Raw genomic sequence first — 22161 nt, 5'->3', positions numbered from 1 at the left:
AGAAAATGGTACGTTTAATGGTAGAGTTTTGCACACTTTAAGAACATGCATGAATGAATTAGATCCCAGACCTAGATTAACGCAGTATGACGCATTGGAGGAATGGGAAACTGAGGCTTTTGAGAGAGATAGACCCAGAAGTAACAGGAATTGGAGTAAGTTTTATCCCCTATTTCCAAAAGAGACAAGTGACAACCAAATGAAACAATGGAGACAGTCCATGTTAGTGGAAGGATTATATCCTGTATTGACTTTAGAAGAACCCACTGGAAGTAAAAGGACTGAGAAAACGAAACATTTAATGACTAGTGGTGAATCGGATGATGATTATTTGGAGGATTTATTAATGAAAAATCCACCACCCTATAATGAGGAGCCAAGCACAGTTAATCCAAATGCTCCGTTCCTGAAGCCACCTTTGATTCCGCAAGTGGTACATGAGACTTTGTTAGAAAAAGTACTACAAGACAGGGAAAGAGAAACATTAAATAAACAAGGAATTGAGTTGATTCAGAAAATTTCTCAATTGAATACGAGTCCTGAAGCATTGACAATTCCGGTAACCATTGGCCCAGTTGTTCCTCTGTATGGAGATAAACAACCTAGTCCTAAAAATACAGTACTAACTACACGTGTAGTACAGCCTAGGAAAGAACCCTTAATAGTTGATGATCAAGCGAGTGAATGTGAATCAGTGATTTCCGTGATGAATTTGCCAATAAGAGAACCAGTGAGTGACTCGGTCAGGAAAACCACTCCTATAAATTCTAGAGAAGTACAAATGGAGATATCCTCAGGTACAAGAAGTGCCACAGTAGTCACCCCAGAAGAAATAGAGAGATGGACACGAGAAATAGAGAAACCAAAGTTACAGCCAAAGGTATTGGACATAGTCAAATTAAGAGCAGAATTAGAAGAAATGATGGCTGGAAATGTGAGATTGGGCAGATTAAATACATTCAGCGAATATGAATTATTATTCATATGTAAAAGTATTACTAGAAATACAAGAGTGTTTCATGAAAAGTTAATGGACACAGCATCAAATATGGGAATTGACATTGGAAAATCTAAAGTGTTACAGAAACCATATTGAGTTGAATTTTCTGACAAAGACTTGGAAAATATGAATGTGTCAGGTAGAAAAGTACAGATTAGGGAGCTTATGACATTATTGCAGAAATGGGTGAACTAGATGGGCAAAGAAAAAAGAAGAGGCTCGATCAAAACAAACTGCATCCGAATATGTGTTAAAAGAAGCAGAAAAGGTGGAAAGGTTGTGTCCCATTAGAGAGGTACCAGGTGGCGGTTATGTACATGTTCCATGGTCCCGACAGGATTTTTTGTCATTTACAAATGACTTTCCGAAACTTCGTGAGAAACCTGTAGAGTGGTACAGACAAGTCGAGAAGTTTGTAAAGGTTTCAAAATGTCTTTTAAAAGATTTAGATGGATTATTTGACATTGTCGTTCCTGTAGATTTGTGGACTGAATGTAAAGTTGCTGTTAGATGGCCTAGTGAAGAGTACCCTAGAGACCCAAAGACAGGAGCACCCTCTGATGAAGTTATGAAGAAATACAACCAAGTAATATTCTACCTCAAAGGGAAAGTACCTGCAAAAGAAACTGATTGGACTAGAATAGATAGAACCACTCAAAATAAAGATGAATCTGTGCACACATATTATTAACGTCTGTTACAAGTATTTAAACAGTACAGTGGTTTAGATAATATTGATATGAGAGACATGTCGCATTTCATCTATCGGTTTGTGTCAGGATTAGGACCAGAAATTTCACAATGGATTAAAGATCATAAAATTTGCTGGCAGGCCAAGCCGATTGATGAAATTCTTAAAAACGCAAGGTATTGTGAAGACAAACTTGACAATAAACGGAAAGAATTAAAAGAAAAGGTAATGTGGGCACAAGTAAAATTAGCAGAGCAACAGGAACTACAGTTAAGCCAATTGAATAATAATCAGACTCAAGGAGATGGAAATGGGGGTAAGCCAAGGGGAAAATTCAATAGAGAGGAAGCCAAAAAGAAGTTTCCTTGTCATGTGTGCGGCAAGTTGGGGCACTGGAAGAACGAGTGTAAGGCTGTGCAAAACAGTAATATGCAAACTAATGATTTGAATCCACAGACACAGAATGAGGTGCCACGGAAGCAACAGCAGCAGGTACTGCAAAACCAGTTACCCCTTGCACCTATGCCACATTTTAGGAGCAAAGCACATCAGAGTGTGGATTCCACAAATTGGGAGGGAAGTGAAAGGAGAGACACAGCAACATCACAATTTCTTTTAAGTGATACGTTTTTCAGTGAGGACAAATACTGACGGTGCCTGAGAGGGGAGTACAAGGAGTGCGTACTTGGCGCCTCCTTGTCCGTAGATCAGTCAGGTCCATACATTGAAGGAAAGGTTGAAGGAAATGATGCCACCTTTCTATTGGACACTGGTGCTACCCGTTCTACTGTGAGAACAGCAGACGTTCCAAACCTACCCCTCTCGGGAGAAGCAATCCACGTAGTGGGCATTTCTAATAAACAAATTAGTACCCCAGTTACAGAACCAAATGGAAGTTAGAATAGGCAATTTTAAAGAAATGCACAGATTTGTTGTATGGGATTCAAGTCCAGTGAACTTGTTAGGCAGAGACTTGCTGTGCAAAATGAATTGCACCATCTTTTGCACCCCAAGTGGTGTTGAAATTCAAACCCCAGATGAAGACGGAATTTATAAATTATTTATAGCAAAACAAGAAACAGAGAATAAAAAGTTAACTGTTGAAGACCTACCTGAAGAATTGCAGCATACGGTAAAACCCAATGTGTGGGATTTCTCAGGAAAAGATGTAGGATTAATGGCAAATGTCGATCCGATAAAAGTGACAGTAAAAGAAGGTGCAGTCTACCCAAATATTCGACAATGTAAAATGAGCCCAGAAATAAAAGGAGGAGTTGCAGCAGAAATAAAGCGCCTGGTTGAAACAGGTATTTTACAAGAAATAATGAGCAGTCCATGTAATTTGCCCATAATTGGCATAAAGAAACCGAGCGGCAAGTATAGGGTCGTACAAGACCTTCGAAAAATTAATAAGATTGTTGTCCCATGCTGTCCAGTTATGCCAAATCCTGCAGTGATTCTATATCAGATACCATGGGAAGGTGGATGGTTCACCGTAATCGATTTATGTCATGCATTTTTCTCGATTCCATTACACCCAGGCAGCAAATGTATTTTTTCTTTTGAATTTGACAGTCATGTGTACGTCTGGAACCGCATTCCTCAGGGGTATACAGAGAGTCCATCGATTTTTAATCAGATATTGAAAAAGTGCATTGAATCTCTGGTACTGCCCGGACAGTCAGTCCTGGTCCAGTATATAGACAACCTATTGGTGGTGTCTAAAACTCGAATTAACTGTGTTGTAGATACCATTGCCTTGCTAAATCATTTGTGTGAAGGAGGGCATAAAGTTTCACCTGAGAAATTACAATTTTGCACCACGTCAGTGAAATATCTGAGGCACCAGATAGAAAGAGGGGTCCGAAGAGTCAACTCAGAAAGAATCAGAATAATTAAAAACATGAATCTACCTCATACTCAAAAGGACATCAGAATGTTTCTTGGAGTTGTAGGATACTGTAGGCAGTGGATTGTGGGATTTGCAGTCCTAGCAAAGCCATTGACACAAATGACAAAGAAAAAAGCAAGATACCCAGTAGAATGGGATGACGAAAGCATGACTGCTTTCTTGAAATTACGAGAATGTTTATGCACACCTCCAGCATTAGGGATGCCTGACTATTCAAAAGATTTTGCATTATTCTGTGATACACAAGATAATTGTGCACTTTCAGTTTCTGACTCAAACTCACGGTCTGATGAGACGTCCTGTGGCAAATTTTTCTTCCACACTGGACCCAGTGGCATCTGCATTGCCAGGATGCCTGAAAGCGGTAGGTGCAACTTGCATAAGCCTTGAGCAAAGTGAGTCCATTATTATGGGACATCCAGTGACAGTGTATGTTCCACATGCAGTTGTGAGTTTGTTAACAAGAACCAAGACCCAGTTTCTAACTCCTAGTTGGCTGACTAAGTATGAGCGAATCCTTGTAGGTGCAGGAAATGTAACCGTTGCTAGGTGTAATATTCTGAACACAGCAACACTGCTACCTGATTCACACTTTGCAGAAGTGAAGGGAGAAGTCGAACATGATTGTATCGACCTGACTGAATACAGTACAAAACCACGACCAGACATAACAGAAGAGCCTTTAATAAATTCTGAGCTATTTGTAGATGGCTCATGCATGAGACATGAGGAAGGAGTGCTGCCTATGCAGTATGTACTTTGAGGGGTCCAATTGAAGCATCCTATTTACCTGGAGTCAAGTCTGCAGAAGTAGCCGAATTGGTTGCATTAACAAAAGCTTGCAAATTTGGGAAAAATTGGAAAGTAACCATTTACACTGATAGCCAGTATGGTTACGGGGGTGTGCGCGACTTTGGCCAGCTTTGGATGCAAAGGGAGTTTCTGACTTCTTCAGGTACTCCTATTAAAAATGGTCATTATGTAAAAGATTTGCTTGAAGCAATCCAATTGCAAAAAGAAGTGGCTGTGGTCAAGTGTGCTGCTCACCAATCTGGAAATGACAAAGCGACAGCTGGTAACTGATATGCTGACCAGTTAGCCCAACATTGTGCCAAATTTAAAATGGCTGTAAACAAGAAAATTGAGACAGGGTGGAAACAGCTGCCAACTTATGTTGCTTGATGGTTTGAGAATGTGGGAAGAAGTGAGAGACTTACAAAATGAAGCAGAACCAAAAGAAAAGGAAGAGTGGAGGAAGATAGGTTGTCAGAGAAGTTTTGAAGGTGGTGTCATTGTTTACCTTGATGGTAGGCCTGTGTTTGCAGACTGTATGCTTGCTCCTATGGCTAGGATGTTCCATGGAGATTCTCATTTGGGGAGAGATGCCATGATACGTTTGTTCAGACAGTCATGGTTCAATGCAAAATTCAGTAACATAGCAGTAGCACTTTGCCATAGATGTTTAATTTGTCAACAAATGAATCCTGGAAAGAAAACTGTAGTGTTACCAGGAAAGATTGGGAAGGCAGAGGGTCCCTTCATATGATTACAGGTTGATTTCATTCAGTTACCCACTTGTTGAGGACTAAAATACATTCTTGTCATTGTCTGCCTATTTTCAAAATGGGTGGAAGCTTACCCCACACGTAGGAATGATAGCATCACTGTAGCCAAACTCCTACTCAGAGAACTCATACCTAGATTTGGTTTTCCAGTAACTATTGAATCAGATCCAGGCTGCCATTTTAATAATGAAATAATTGGCCTAATCTGTGAAGCATTCAACGTTAAGCAAAAGCTGCATTGTGCATACCGCCAGAGGCTTCTGAAGTGGTAGAACAACTGAATGGCACAATCAAGTCGAGATTGGGAAAGATGTATGAATCTACCCGAGTAGAGTGGCCAGATGCTTTACCTCTTGTTCTGATGGGACTCAGAAGTATTCCAGACTGGAACACAGGCTTGAGTCCTCATGAAATACTAATGAGAAGAGCAATGAGGCAAGCATGGGTGCCAGGACACAAGCTGATAAATATATCTGATGATTTAGTACTGGAGTACTGCAAAGAACAGGCTGACCAAGTGTGTTCTATCTCTCACCAGGCTGGGGAAGACGCTGTCGCCAGACAAGCAACTCCAGCACATGACCTAAACCCAGGTGATTAAGTAGTGTTAAAGAAACACACTCGAAAATCTTGCCTTGTACCAAGGTGGGGAAAACCACGACAAGTAATTTTGGTTACCACTACAGCTGTAAAGTGCGAAGGAGTTCCACACTGGATCCATGCTAGTCAAACAAAAAGAGTGACTGAACCTGATGAAACTGAAGCTGAAGGTTGTGCAGCTGAAGGGTCTCAAGATATCGATCCTGAAGTAGCTGAAGAGGAACAACCAAGCACTAGTCAAGATGCTTGGATTCCAGTAGTTGAGATACCTGCAGAATATGTGAGAACCAGGAGTCAGACTTATCTAGACAGTCAACGTGATAGTGAGGACGAGATAGGTCTAGATGAACGTACTCAGATTACAGAAATCCAAGCCAGTAGTAATTCTGACGAGGAACAGATAAGGAAAGATCAGAATACTCAGACAAATGATACTCCACCAAGAACTCTTGAGTTTGAGGAGGGACAGATAGGTAATAGGGCAAAAGCTCAGGCAGAAGAAAATCAAGGGTTTGAAGAGCTTGAGCAGGGCCAGATAGGAGTAGAAAAATGCGTTCAGGAAGAAGAAGGTGAATCAAATCAAAGTCAAATTCAGCAGATACCTGAACAAGGCCAGATTATTAACCAGGCAGAAGAAACAGAAATAAGACCTGGACCTAGTCAGATAGAGAGGGATACGGAAGACAGCATTGAAATAGATTTGCCACAGCTGAATGAAAATAAGAGAGCACTGGAAGAAGGACAGAGTACAGTGCCAGCTAAAAGGCTCAGAAAAGGAGACAAGTGGCCTAGGTTTGTGAAAAGACTGAGATTACGTCTAAAGACAATAAATGAAGAACAAGAACAAGTAAATTAAATAACAAGTCAAGCTGAACAATCTACAGTTCAACCAAGAAGGAGAAGTCCATGACTGAAAAGACCGAATAATAAATTCAAAGGCCCTGAATGGACTTACATAGTCCTTGAAGTTTTCAAAAACTTAGAAATAAGTGACGAAAGTGATGACGAATTGATTGTTGATCAGACTGACGGAGAAGTGAGACCCACTTGAAAAATTTCACAGGTTAAAAGACTGTGTAAAAGCTACAAAGAGGGGTTAAGTCTTTTTGGTCAGAAATGGCTGATCATACTGTTAATGGAAGACCGAAAAGAAATTGTTTAAAAACATGCTGTAGAATATGCACACATAGTATATGATAGTACTCATAGTATGGTTAGGACTGACAATAGCTATTCCTTACATAATGAGTATAGACATGAAGAATAATACTAATGGGCTACAAACAATAGATACACCTAGAAGAATAGATACACAAGAGAAAGCCCTTAGCATTAAACAACGGAAGGTAGATTTAGAAGCATCAGATGAGGAAGGACTACATTATACTAGAATTAAGAACAGAACCCACTTAAATGTATTTGAAAATCTATTAGTACACTATGTAGAGGCTATGGAAATAGAAGATTGCTATGTTTCTATGAAGTTACCTACTTCGGTAGTCGAAGGTGTGACTTACCACCATTTACCACTAACATATGGTATTTCATGTAGTATTTTAGCTAGTTTATTCTATAAGAAAGGACCTTTGCAGTATTACTATTCTAATTCAGATGTGATATTTTCTGAACTTCCTATACGTAGTAACCTGAATCCAGTACATACTAAGAGTGATGTAACATGTTATATGGGTGAATACTTTCTAACTATAGGTACAATAGATATAGCTGAAGCACACAAGAATACTTTAACATGCTTATTACGTGAAAAAGAGAAAATATTTTTGAATATGGTTGAGAAAAGGAGAGAGAATTTCCAAAGAAAGGCAAATGATAAGAATCATAAAATTCCTAAATGGGGTGAAAATATAGGGTTCACCCCAAATGGCAAGACTCATGCTGCTATGTTGCTGGATTTCGAAAAGAAAGGGAAAGTCTGTCTCCATAGAGAAAGAACTAGTTATTATAACAATATATTCATTGGTTCCAGTGAATGTGAACACAATTATAAGGTAATTGGGGGTTGGGTTTTCAAAGATGGAACTGAACCTGTGTTTCCTGGAATTTATTTTATATGCGGAAACAAAGCTTATTTCAAACTACCAGATCATTGGTATGGGAGCTGCTATTTTGCAATAGTATTCCAAAGATATATCATGTAAATAAAGTCACTGGAAACAATGAAGAAACTAATGGATTAATACGTAGCAAAAGAACTAGTTTTGGAGAAATAGTAGGCGATATATTTAGTGCATTGATACCTACAGTGGGAGTAGCGCTGAATACGCAAAGAATTTGCAAATTGTCAACGGTAGTGGATCGTTTATCGACTGATACTGCTGGAGGGTTCTTGATGGTCAATACCGAATTGGTTGCGATCAGATCAATGGTTTTACAAAATCGACTTGCTCTTGATACATTACAAGACTTCAAGCTACTTTTCTGGTCAATGGTAAAAGTAGAACATGTTGCTCTAACGGAGAAACAGAACTTGACAGGTCAGTTTCTGCTTCATAAAATAGTCCCTCACATAGAGAACTATTGGGATGTTATTCCTAAAACATTAGATAGAAAATTATACCATCAGTTTCGTGTAGGTACACTCCTATTGAGGGCTTTTACTAATGGTTGGCAGAAGACAGAATCATCCCTTTGCCCCTGTTGCACCGTTTGCAGAGAAACATTAGGTCACTTTTTATTTGTATGTACTGCTTACAGTGACCCACGATGTAAATGGTTGAAACCAGTATGCTCCAGACTTAATACCCGAGTGAGTAGCGAAGCTTTGTACATTCTGAGAACAAATACTGCTGAATGGCTATCCATTGGAATGGCTAAATTTCTTGGATGGGCTTGGCTAATCAGGATCAAGTCAGTTCGAAACTTATCGTCATGAATAATTTTGAATAGTATGCTTTTGCATTATACTATGGTCTGTCCAGAATTGATGTCCAGTTTTCTTTCATATACAAATGTACATTTGTAAGTTTTTCCTTTTATATTTCTAGTAATATTTCCTTCCTGACGTCTATAAATGTATGTTTAATTGGGAATTTTTATTTAACTAATTATTGTTATTCTTTATTTGCCTGTTAGTATTGCTTTGATACTTTTAGATTCTGTTAAATTAATTTGTACTGTTTGTTTTGTATGTGTGTCTTTTATGAATAACTATTCGCAATAAAGACGTTAAAAACTGAACTGGATACATTATTAGCAAAAGAGGGAGGAGTCTGTAGAATGTTGAAAGCGCAACATTGTTGCACTTACATACCTGACAAAACTGTTGAAATTAAGAGGTATGAAAGAAATATTACTAATTTGGAAAAAGAGCTTAAACCACTGGAGGTTGATAGTGCGTGGAAGAGACTTACTGATGGTCTCTCCTCTATAGGTAGTTGGTTTTCTAATGTAGGAAAAAGTTTTGTAGCTAGAATACTGATGCCAATGGTGGGAATAGGCTTACTGATTTTAGGGATAATAATTTGTTGCAAATGTCGGAAGCACAAAAAGACATATACAGTAAATAAGAGAGGGAAAAGAGAAATATTGATGAGCTTGAATTAGAAAAGTTGAATGGAAATATATACAAGAAAGTGAAAAACTTTCACACAAACAATGAAAAGAAACAAAATAGAAAGTTTGAAGAAATTGAGCTGTGAGAAACGTGAAAGTTGGCATCTGTTTCATTAATTAGTGATGATATAAAATATCATCAAAGAGGGCACTGATGGTGCAAGGTCGCGCATGTAAAGCGACTAGCTTATTTTCAACCCTCTTTAATAACTCGTAATATACTAATTAACATGCTTGTCTTATTAATATTGCACTACACGACATCTAAGTGAAACTTGCATATGTGCTTTTACTAACGATAATCCGCTTGCACTAAAATTGCCACTGCTACGCAGGATTTCTTACTGTGCATGCGTCTGTACACGCACGTGACATGACGTACTTACTGCTTTGGAGGGAATCTTTTGCTTCTGCACACTAGAACTAAGATAGCTGTTCTGTGTTACAGCATTCATGAAGCTTGCACTGGTGCTTTTGCCAAGCTGTTCGTTCTGCTTAACTCTAACGCAATTGTTAAATATAAAGTAATGGGAATAGAGTAGAGATAAGTGGTATACAGTGCATTCATTTATTCTGTGTTCTAAAACTGTTTCTCTTCTACTTTTCATGTATCGAAATCTTTGGGCCTGGGCGGTACTAATACTCCATCTTGAAAACCCACACTGCGTATGTCAAACTCCAGAAGGAGATTAAGTCATTCGTCATTGAACAACAGCCAAGCTTACAGTACACTAGAAGATGTGCCTGGGAGTGTGAACTTTCAAACCCAGGAGAGGAAGCTGGACTGTACAATACTGAACGCTATTGTTACTGATTGATACATTTATTGCCAGGTGGAATAAAAGTGCCTTGGAAAACAAAGTTATGGGCGGTAACGTTAATTTTAATATTATCAAAAAAGTTTCATTTTGGTATGGTGTTATGACCTCTCCTCATTCTTTTGTCCAATCAAAATTGGGGATCCTTACACTTGCATCATTGGGGGGTGGTACACTGACCTGGAAAATAGTATAACTAGGGTAGGCTTAGCTAGTTAATTTGTCCGACTTGTCTGAATAGCTGACCTGTCACTGACCCAATACACTCAATAGGTGATCGGGAGCAGAGGTGCTGGCGGAGCCCTCTGTCAGAATGCTCAAAACCCAGATCGCGGTTTGAGAGCTGAAGTGCTGGGTTAGCACTTTGTCGGGGAAATCGATAACTCTTACCTGGTTCTGGCTGTTAGCTGCAGAGAGGGAGTAATGCAGGCGTTGCAACTTTACTGCGGGTGCTGGTCTTAGCCTGTAGTGGTCCTGTACTGGCCCATTTGGCTTTACCTTTCCTGATTCTGATCTGCACCTGCTTGCCTTTATGGGGCCTGCACTTTCAGGGTTCTGTCCTTTAAACTGACCCGTGGCCAGGGTGTTTCTTCACACCATTCTAGGTAAATATTCAATGTGGGTATGTCACTGTATGGTTTCCTTCTCTCTGCCCACCCTAATGTGAAATGCGTAAAGACTGCTTTATAAAGACTCTGCATATTTTCATTCTAATCGTTATTTTCCTAATGGAGAATTTTCTATTGTTCAATGCTTGGATTATGACATTTTAAAGACTTTAGATAAAGAGTTTAAACCTTTCCTGAGTTGTGGTTATTATATGAGTGCAAATGTTTTTATTCTACCTATTATTCTAACTCCTTTGATCCCTTAGGACTTTAGGTACTGATGAAGAGGATTGGTAAGTCAATGGTATAGGTCCTAAATGAAATTTATAAATCACTGATTAGAGTAAGTGCACAGGTTACCTGATTAAATCTCATTATATGTTGTATATGGGCCCAGGTGAGTATGGTAAACTGAGTCGGGGGACCAGTGTGCTCTATCAGTAGGTGATTTAGGATAGGGCTTGTACCATATAAGGCCATGTCTGGTAAGGGGAGAACCCGCAATTTTAATTAGGGGAAGGTTGCTGCCCTTATCCGGCTGATTGTGCACTACCTCCCACGTATGCTTGGTGCTGGAGCGAGAGTGACAAAAGGGTCCCCTACAAGGAGCGCAACACCAGGTGGGAGCCTGTGTTCAGGCATATGTCCAAGGTCCCAGAGAAGGAGCTCACCATCCACCAACTGTAGGATCTATGGGCGGACGTTGTTTCCTGTGAGGCTGATTTGTTTGACCTAGTGGGATTGGCGGTTGTAGCACCTGTATATATGTATCAATTTACTATCAGCTTGTTGTCATGTAAAGTTCTATAATTTTCAATACAGTTCATTTTGTCTTTATTTCGAATAGAATTCATAAAAGACAGCATACATAATATAATATTTAAAAAACTCTACAAACAAGCCCCCAAAATTTAAAAAAGAATGTATCTCAATCAACATACAATCATTTCATAATAATTAATTTAAAAGGGTTTTCGATTTCTTTGCACGAATCAGCCACACCCACCCCAAAAATTTGGCTACACAGATCACAGACATTTCAATACGTATATATCATGTAATTTCAACAGGGCTTCACGATTTCCCCCACAATTCAAGGTTTTGCAAATAGGTTTCAACCATTTCAATCGAGGCGATCGATATGCTGGGCATGCGAAAAACAGATGACCAATACTTTCTACCTGGTCAGGACAAAAAAAACATTTATTACTTGTTTTCTTCGCCCACTTTGCAGTAAAGGAGTTGGTCGGCAAAGTGCCCACCCGAAACTGATGATACAGTTTACGGTCTAGGGTTTTGCAGATCAAGTCCCAATAGGGCTCAAGAGACGGTGTTACCTTATGTGTTAAAAAAAGTCCCGTTAAGCTGTTGTCTGACGAAAGAGTGACCAGTGCAGATTTCATTGCAGCCCAGAACTGATCTTTAAATTCTTGTTTGGATGGGAACCTAGAGCATTCAGGATGTAACCATAATTCGGGGAGGCCCATTGAATACAAAATTTGTTTTACTTCCCGGAGCCATGGGATTTTGTGAGCACCCCACAATGATTTGACCTCGCCCAATTCATGAGCGAAAAGACTAAGCTCTGGGGTCGTCCAAAGGCGACGCCAGAGTGCTACGAGACGATACTGCGCCATCTCATTCAGAGGTCTACAGCCTAGATCTAAAAGCAATGGTTTTATTGGTGATGATTGTGGAAGCCCCACCAGGTTCCGCAGAAACCTATTCTGTGCTGTGGTTAGTGCTGACAAGTCTTTGTAACCCCATATGTCCGCTCCATACAGGGTAGCAGCATTGGCCTTGGCCTCATAAATTTTTACCGCTGGTATGATGCGTTTGGTCAAGGTTTTTTTTTGTTCCTGCAATAAGCATCCTGTAAGGCGAACAAATTTAAGTTTTAAAACCTCCAACTGGGGGTTCCAGGTAAGTTGGTAATCAAGAGTCACGCCCAAATATGTCATGACCTTGACCTGTTCAATTGGGGCACCATTCAAAGAAACCAAACTTTTAATTGGTTTGTTTTTGTTAAAAACCATGAATTTGGTTTTGTTGACATTGATCTGTAGGTCATTGTTTATACAAAACTCAGCAAATCTATTCAGGGCTACCTGTAACCCGCTCCGGGTTTTAGAAAGGAGCAGGGTGTCGTCGGCGAATATTAACATGGGATATTTTAATCCCCCCAGGGTAGGTGCGTCTGTTTGCGTATCACTAAAGAATGCAACCACCTGGTTGATAAACAGGAGAAACAGGGTAGGGGCCAACACCCAGCCCTGGCGCACCCCTCGTTGGACTGGGAAGCTGTTGGTCACCTGACCCTGTCTCCCCCATCTTACCTGGGCAAAATTATCCTCATGTAAACGCCTGACTAGTTCTAAAAGTTCAGATGGGAGACCCATACGTCTGAGGGCTTCCCATAGTTTTGCCTTAGGGACCAAGTCGAAGGCCGACCTAAGATCAACAAAGGCGGCATAGATGACCCCACCGCCCAAGAAAACCACCTTCCAATACAGCATGGTAAGTCGGAACACCTGATCTAGGGTGCTGGTGCCTGATCTAAACCCTGCCTGCATGGGGGAGAGTATGTTATTCTGCTCGATCCACCCCTGTATTCTAGCTAGGGCCATTCTTGATACAACTTTTTGAATAGAGTCGATCAGGCTAATGGGGCGATAGTTGTTCGGTGATGATCGGTCCCCTTTCTTATAAACTGGAAGTATCTCAGCACCTTTCCAGGATTGTGGTACCCTTGCCCCTGCTGCGATAGAGTTTGCTAGAGTAGTGATATATGGAACCCACAGATCAAGGTTCAATTTAAAAAGGTCCGCTGGTATGGCATCTAAACCTGGGGCTTTACCAGACTGGACAGAACCTAGGGCATGTACAGTGTCTGAGGTGCAGAAAGTAAGCCTATCCCCATACGATATTGGTGTTATCCCCATGTAAGCTCAATTGCCTGCTCCTGTTCAGTATTTGTATCTTTAAATTGGGCGGAGAATAATTCCACCCAATCCATAGCGGAAACATGATTTACCGGGGTTTGGGAATCCGAATCCCTGCCCCATCTAACTATCTCCCAGAATTTAACTTAGTTAGACGACTCACAGGCTTTGAGAAGATCTAGCCAGTACGAATCGTCCCAATCCCTCTTAGCTTCCCAAAGGGTGTGTTTATAAAACTGTCTAGCTTCCCTGACATCAGGGGTTATTCTGGTTTTAACAGCTGCTATTAGTTTGCTGTGGGCTTCTCTGCAGTTCTTATTCTACCATCTTTTGTGTGGATTGACTTTCTGATTTTTAGATGGCCTAGTGAGAAGGTTTTTAAGAGCCGCAAAACATTTCTCGTGGAGATCAATAGTAATGGACTCTACCCCGCCATTGGGAGATAATGCAGTCATCCTATTTCTTGTGTCTAGGACCAACTCCTCTATTTGTCAGAGGAGCTCTGGGTCAGCTGTGACCCTTGACCATTTGACCCGTCTTCTGTTATCACACAGGACTAGGTCTGATGTTATACAAGCTGTTTCTGTTTGGGGGACACCTAATCCAGGAACCCTGAGCCTCAGGGAGAGAGGATTATGATCACTCTCTGGCCTGGTCTCTATTAACATATCTATTACGTGTGACCAGGATTCTATATTGACCAATATATAGTCAATGCGACTTGCACTAATCCCATTGTCGAAGGTTGGTTTCCCCAGCATGTCAGACGGACTACGGCCATTCACTGCCCGAAGCCCCCACTCCAGGCAGAGCCCCAGCCTTAGTTATAGCTAACGGGGGGATATTCCAGGCGGTGTCTTCATCAATCCCCACATCCTCAGCTAGACTCAGGATGGGTTCGAATGAGCAGTTCAGATCACCAGCCACTAAGACAAGATGATCACTTTTATACTTATTCAGGAGGTGTTCCAGGTCATTAAGAATGGGTTGCTTCCTCCCACCCTGACAACCTCGGGCGTAGATGTTAATTAAAACAATATCCTTACAATTGTCCTTACTCAGGGAAATACAAAGGAAATCAGCATTCTCCACCAGGATTTCCTTAACGCTGAAGCCCAGGGAGTTTCTAATCCATATAGTAAGACCTCCCGAAGCCCTACCCCTGGAGCCCTGTGTGGCTGGTTTATAATAATTTAGGAAGCCTACCCTAAATAGGGGATCGATTGACCAAGTTTCCTGAAAGACGACAATGTCATGTGTAATAATGAAGTCTACCCAATCGTCGTTATCCAGGCGACCCCTCAATCCTGCTATATTCCATGAGGCCTGCTTGATTGCATTAACCGGGCTACTGAGGGTAATAGTCTCTAATTGTCCCAGAGCCCCTGACTCAGTCGGAATGGGAGTATTAACGTGATCCAATGTTAATTTTGGACCTAATTGTGGTATAGAACAATCCATACAGGATACTGGCAGGGTGTTCGGGGCAGTCTGAATTGGTTCCACTGAGTGTATAGAGGCATCAATCCCCCCAAGTCAGTCAACCTCATCCAGACAACCAAACATATTAGTAGTAGGAACCCCTTGCCACCAGTTATTTTGGTTTTGCCAACCATTCCTACGTCCCCTCTGTCTAGTATTTTGGACCGTTGACCAAGACCCCCCCATTTCAAACTGTTGTCGAGGAGGATAGAAAAAAGTGAGGGGTCTAACAACAACAGAGGGGTCTTCTTCACGTAGGGCCCATGAACAGAGGTGCTGAGCTGTATGGGGGTCTGCAAATGACACCATTATACAATCGCCAGCAATGGATTTGCGCATGGGACCAACCCATGGTACTCTACGCACCGTTAGTACCCGACTTCTTTGGTGATTGGGGAGCTGTCTATTTGTATTAAGCCAATGTATGACCTTGTTTTTTAAGGACCAATGATTCTCTTTGGTTTGGGGGTCAAGAGCAGGTACACCAGCTAGTACTATGACATAAGGGCTAGGCTCAGGTGGTAGATCAATATACCCACCGCGAAAGTTTGGACGACTAGATTCATGAGATGGTAATTTCTTATTTGCCAATTGATTAGGCTGGTGTACGACAGCTTGTGGCCTGGGTTTAGATGGTGCTACATTCTGGGGGAGACAAGCGCTGGGGGTAATAGGTTTTGAAATGGTAGCAACGGTATCACCAACTTTGGTACGGGGTTTAGGTATAGGTTTCAGTCTTGTGGGTGTAGGGGCCGGGGGTTCTGACTCCTGCGCCTGGGGGGTAAAACCCTCACCCTGGGAAAACCTAGCTTCCATTTGTTTAAGACTAAAGCTAGCCAATGTAACTATAGTCCTATCCATTTCTAACAGGTGGTTTTCCATTCGGGAAAGTCTAAGTTCCAGGGGGGTAAGTAACTGTTTTAGTGTGTCCCAGACAGTTTTAAGGAATTCCTCGTCCCCCCTCCTATCCCCCTCCACCACACTCAACCCACCCTCTATTGACCCTTCCTTGCTCTTGTCTGGGAGAGTTACCACCGGGGGATCAAGCACAACACAGCTTAAATCATAGGCGTTATCCTTGCCCAGTGTGGCAGTGTTGATTTTGGATATTTCTTCCCCTACCCCAAATGTGCCCAATGGTCGTCTACTATTAAAAAACTGAGATCTCGCAATTTTTGCCTTTTTGCGAGCATAAGTAGATCTAGCGAGGCATTTCTTCTTTTGTAAGGCAACTTTTTTAGCATTTACTGCAGTGTTGGGCAAGACGATTTTAGAGGGGGAGCCTATACCGGCCACAGGGGTAGGGGGTACAAGCTCCTCCAAGGGCTTTAGAGGTGGTAATGTTGGTTTCAGAGTAGGCTCGGGTAGGGATGCGGTTGGGGGATGGTGGATATCTGCCAATGTTAGCAAGGGGCGGGGGCCTGACGTACGCTCAGGGGTTAGAGCTAGGGCAAGGTTACCTAAAGATGATTTCTTGGAGGAAGCTAAGTTGAGAGAAAGTTTTCGCGCAGCTTCTAATTCTAAGGAAACCCTATGTTGCATTTTACTGATTTCCACATCAATGGCCAGATTGGTCTTTGTGAGGAAATCATCTAGGGTTCCATTGGGCTTCTTAAGTCCCTTAGCAGTTTTGCTGCGACTACCCCGTGTACACATAATGGATGTTTAACAAAATGATGTGACACAAGTGGAATTTATCGAGATAATCAACAGTCCAACCAAGGGGAATGGCCCAGCCCAGACCTCTTAGACCTCGAACGGCCTCAAACGGCCCGCTCTTAGCCCGGTCTTCGCCCCGAGCTTGTAGTGTAGTTCCTAGTTTCCCACTAGGCCCTGCGCATTGGAATAACATAAACAGTAGTATCGACGTGGAACTGCGGATATTCCAGGCCTCCACTGACTATGCTAAACTTAATTGGGTTTGTTACCAACTAGCTCAGAGGTCACTGGAAACTTTCTTCTCTGCATGGGAAGTGATCAGCTTCCCTGGCACAGACAAGAAGGGATTCAGCTTTCCAACAACCGTGCAACATGACAACTTTGCTCCTCAGATCAAGAGTCAATCTCTAGGGTCGTGTGAAACAATAGACAGGTATTTCACTCAGTCAGTTTAGTGCAGTTTACTTTCACGATATGTAGAGAATAGAGAGACGGGCGTTTGTCAATAAAGGGTTAACATTTATTGAACAGTCTTTCTTCTCGTACAAGAGAAATGTATTGCCACAATTGCAAGACTTGTTATTATAAAAAGTACGTACAGTAAGATAAGTATTGCGAAATAATACTGTAAAAGCATTGATGGTTTCTTAGCCATACAATGGTTTAAAAGTAATAAAACATATATAAATTCATATATACATTAGGCTAACATACTCAACTGGTGCTTCTAACTAAGCCTACCCCAGTGTGCCTGACCTAAGCCTAACACGTGGAAGGGGAGTAGGTAAGTAGCTTTAAGTTAAGTTGGTTTTGCCAAGGTTTGCTTCAAGAATTCTCGTCTAAGGGTTTAGTCAACACCATACCTCTGAATAGAATGATGGAAGTCTGGTATTTCCTTCAGGGGGCACTCAATATCCCAGTCACCCGCGAGGGCAGACCGGAAACGCTGGAGCTGGATTTCTCTGCAGGAGAAAGGCAGCGGCTCTCTTAGCGCGTCGGGAGGAGGAGGCGGGGGACAGCGTCCGCGGCAGCTGGAATCTGCTGGTCTCTTCGTAGAGGGACGGCTGTTCAGCTCCTAAGCGTACTGCACCATCGTTCGCGCTTTAGCAGCGATAATGGTATCAGTAGCTTCACCACCAAGGGACAGCAGCAGCAGCGTACTGCCTGCAGCAGCAATGGGATGCACAACAGGGTGCACAGCAGCATACAACAGCACGACAGCTTATTGCTTAAGGCAACGTTGGTAATATTTATACCTGACAGGTGCCGGGTTTGACGCAAGTTTGCTGGACATAAGACGTCAATTAAAGATGTCACTAGGAAGTGATAGCTATCAGTTGCTCATTAGAGTTCCATTACTAATCAAAACACAGCAAGCGGGGATTTCCAGGTTTGCTGAGTTTTTATCTTGTTGAAGAACTCGGAGTGTTAATCTAGGAATATCAGATACTGACTTCTGCTCTGTCATTGCACTAATTGGTTGCAAAGGAAGTGGCAGAGAACTATGCTGGAATGTGGCTCTGTTCGTGTGAGGCCAGAGATGACTTTCTGAAAATCGCACTTGAACGGTTATGCCAATATAGGGAATAAATGGATTTATAGCCGAATAGGGGCATAAGGTTACAGTATCGATCAGGAACCTAGATAAACACGCAACACCCACTCCACGTATTCATGTCCATCAAATTACTAAAACTAGAGCAATTATATGCATGTGTAACATTGCCCACCCCAAAATACATAAATGCATTCGAAATAGGCGTATTTGTAATACATGAAATTTAGGTACTGTACGTTTTTTGAAGCATAGAAATCATTCAAAAATTATTGCATATGAAATCAATGAACGATTATGCATAAGAATTACACATGAAGTATCTCTAACAGAAGAAGGGCGAGATAAATCATCACATATAAATGCATTGTAATAACATGTGCTAGAGGCTGATGTAATGTTGTTATGTCTCTAGATGTGTTTAGAAATAGAAGCGTGAAGCTTCTGTTCTCTAAGAATAGTTTTTACGTTAAGCAAAGAATTGTTCGTGCCAAAAAAGGGTGAATATTAGAAAATTTGTCCAAATCAAAAGAATTAATGCTTGAACGGGGAAATAGAGTTCCAAAGCTTTTTGCAGTTTTTGTTGATCAAAACTGAAGGCCGAATTCAGAGTTCATGGGAACGCTGTGTGTCGGAAAGCTTCTCAAAAAGTTATTGTTTCTCGTTGGGTGAGAACATCATATCAGACAGGCTCTCAAAGAATTGGTCTACAAATTCAGGTGATAGTTCAACCAAATTAGATAGCTCTGTAACTTGGCAGGTGTGAGAATGATTGCTGTCATCAAGGGCAGGACCAGCAATGCTCACAGAATGTTGTACCTGGATGATGTTGCTTTTGTCACTCGCTCCACTGTTACCACTTGGTTGTAGCACAGGAGTCTCCACGAATGCCGTCATCAGGATTGGTAGCCGCTGGGGACAACACAATGCGTGAGCCGTTATTGGACTGAGCAAAGTATCGACGTCCATTGGTACTGCTGATGGAAGTGAAAGACAGATGTCCAACACGCATTCATCGCCGCAAAGCATACACCGTAGCACAGGTAAAATGCAATTTTGCCATATCGGTCTGAATGAAAGGAACCAGGTCATGTTTAGATCTCTCAGCCTGGCCAATCCGAGGACGTTAGTTATCCTGTCCCGGTAGCGCATTGCTAGGATTGTCTCTTCCATTCCCATGGGAGCTATGTCTGAGCTGAGGCTTGCCATAACGAAGCAGGAGGGTCAAAAATAAAATCCCTGCTACAAGTCCCAAAAATAATGGTATGCCGCCAAAAACAGAGTGTACAAAATTAGGAACGATTCCCAAAATTGCCTGGAAGGGTGTTAGAAGTCCCGTAAAGACTGTCTTAAATATGCCTGGGATGCTTGTGGCACTAGACATGTTAAGGAGTTGGCTAAGCATTTGTACGAAATGCACGGGGCAATTTGTTGATAAAAGGTCATGAACTTCAGTAGCTGTCCTTGCAACTAGAAGATCATACGTCTCTTTTGATGACGTTATAGGCACTGTTGTCTGTAAAAGTACAGATTTCATTTTGCTTAATGTATCAATTCGTATAGAATAGAGATTCAGACGAGGCCAGATGGGAGTCACTGTGTCTGCAGGCCCACTCGGGAACAATGCTTGCATACAGCATTTGACCATGGATGTTACGCTTACTAGATAACTTTTCCCTGGCACAAGGCCACAACATCTGTGATCCGTTCTAAGAATGTAACTCCCGTTTGAAAGTTGCATAAAGAAGGGCTCTATCTGAGTTGCAGGTGTGACTAGCTGGTGGCATGAAAGGTTGTTAGAATTTCCATCACATGCTCCGTGTAAATTAATACCCTGACACAAAAGTATACCGCTTAGTGAATGTTTACAGTTGTCACCACTAAGAAATACATTTTTGTCGCTGTCACTATAGCAAGAATATGTGTATGGTAATTTCCATTCAGATTTTACATATCCTTTACCCAATTGTTCATACTGGCCAGCAGGTTCAAGGCACTTTTTAAATTGGAAAGTTGTTATCAGAATTGTGATAATTCCGTGTATTATCCATTCAATGACAGGACTCTCTGACATTGTCAATGGTAATCTCTCAAGTTTTTCGATGCTCAGGATTGTATAGTCTGCTCCTTTCTGTGCCAAACTGATCTGTTTATCAGTAAGGTTAAAAATGGAAAATAATGACGTTGTGTTGATTAAACGCCAAGGCACATAGCCTGAACGAAGATTTTGCAGCGTCCAGCCCAATTCTATAATAGAACGCAATTGCGACTGGCCATGTTGTAACATTAGCAAGTCTCTGTCTATCACATCAAAGGCAGATGATACAATATTGTCCAACGAATATATTCTGGAAGACAGAGTCATTAACCCATTGTCTACTACAGAAAGTGATTTCTCCAAATTAATACGATCAATTTCTCGTATTTTTTCAGCAGTTTCAATTTGTTTGACTTTCCAAGCCTCGTTGTAAGCAGCATAGATACTGGTCGCTATGAAACGCTTTTGACGCTGTTTGCGTGGTCCAAGAATGAAATCGCGCAAATCAGCACCATCTTTTAATAAAGACAAGTGTTGCTTAATTTCAGCCAGTGTGGATGATGTTAGCCATTCAAGGCAGAGTTTCCCTACACTGTATGTTGTTATTATCCCTGGATGTTGTCTCTGGGAATATCTTGAGTCTAATCTGGTCATTTTTAACCCCTGTGTTTTATTCAGGAATCTATCTTGACAGCTGTTTGTGTCAGTAGGCCAGATTAACCACTTTTTCCAATCAGGATGTGTTCTGTTGAAATGTAAAATTTGTGACACGTCTAACTCAATATCTGCAGTTATATTTTCAGGTATTGGCTTTGGTATAGACGGTGTTTTAAGGTCTTTGATCTTAGCTAGGCCAAGACAAGATGTTTGGTGTATTGTGTCATTTAAAAACAACATTTGTTCTGGTATCATGCAGGTTCTAAATAGTGCTTCAATGCCTTGCACCTGCCAATCTTTTGTACCCCAAATTGTTTTCATTTCAATATTATTTTTCCAATAATCAAAACCAAATGTCATCATTTTGTCATAAAATGCTTCTGAATATATCAATTTAGAATTTGTCAGCATTGTTTTCATTCCTGTTTTATCTAACAGTTTGTAATAAAACGTTTCTGCATCACTGGTGTTAAACCCTGAGAAGTATTTGAATTTCTCAAAAAATGCTTTAGAACTGCTTTTAGGTGGTGTAGCACAATGTTCCCATTGATTATACATAAAAAAATTTCTAGGCTGTGCAGATTTATGCAAATAATGATCCCCATAGTGGGTGTAACAGAATAACTGCTCATAACTAGATGAACCTTGTAAATAATCATGATCTGTGAATCTAGCTGACATTACTAAATCAGACATCATGTCATTAATACTGTTAAAGTCCCAATCATCAGAGAATGTACTAGGTTTTACAAAGTCACTTAAGGAAACCTTCAGTTGATGAGGATACTTCAGGATTTCGACCGGACCACAGATCTCATAGTCTGTTTTCTCCCATACTACCCCACCAGGTATTGGAATTGCTGTGACATTTACTGTTGACAGTTCTCTTTTCTTCACGTGGGATGATCTGTGTGGTTTCAGGACTAGGTTGATGTTCTGACTTGCTGTGTCCATTGTAATATATTTTCCTTCAATGAATTTTCCCAAACACAGTACCATGATGAGCCAAAGCAGGAGGAAAAATACACCTAGACCGAACCAGAACTCTAGCCAAAGGGAAA

Source organism: Lissotriton vulgaris, chromosome 5 (assembly GCF_964263255.1).
Source record: "Lissotriton vulgaris chromosome 5, aLisVul1.2, whole genome shotgun sequence".
NCBI lineage: Eukaryota > Metazoa > Chordata > Amphibia > Caudata > Salamandridae > Lissotriton > Lissotriton vulgaris.
Note: the sequence above shows the minus strand (reverse complement) of the source record.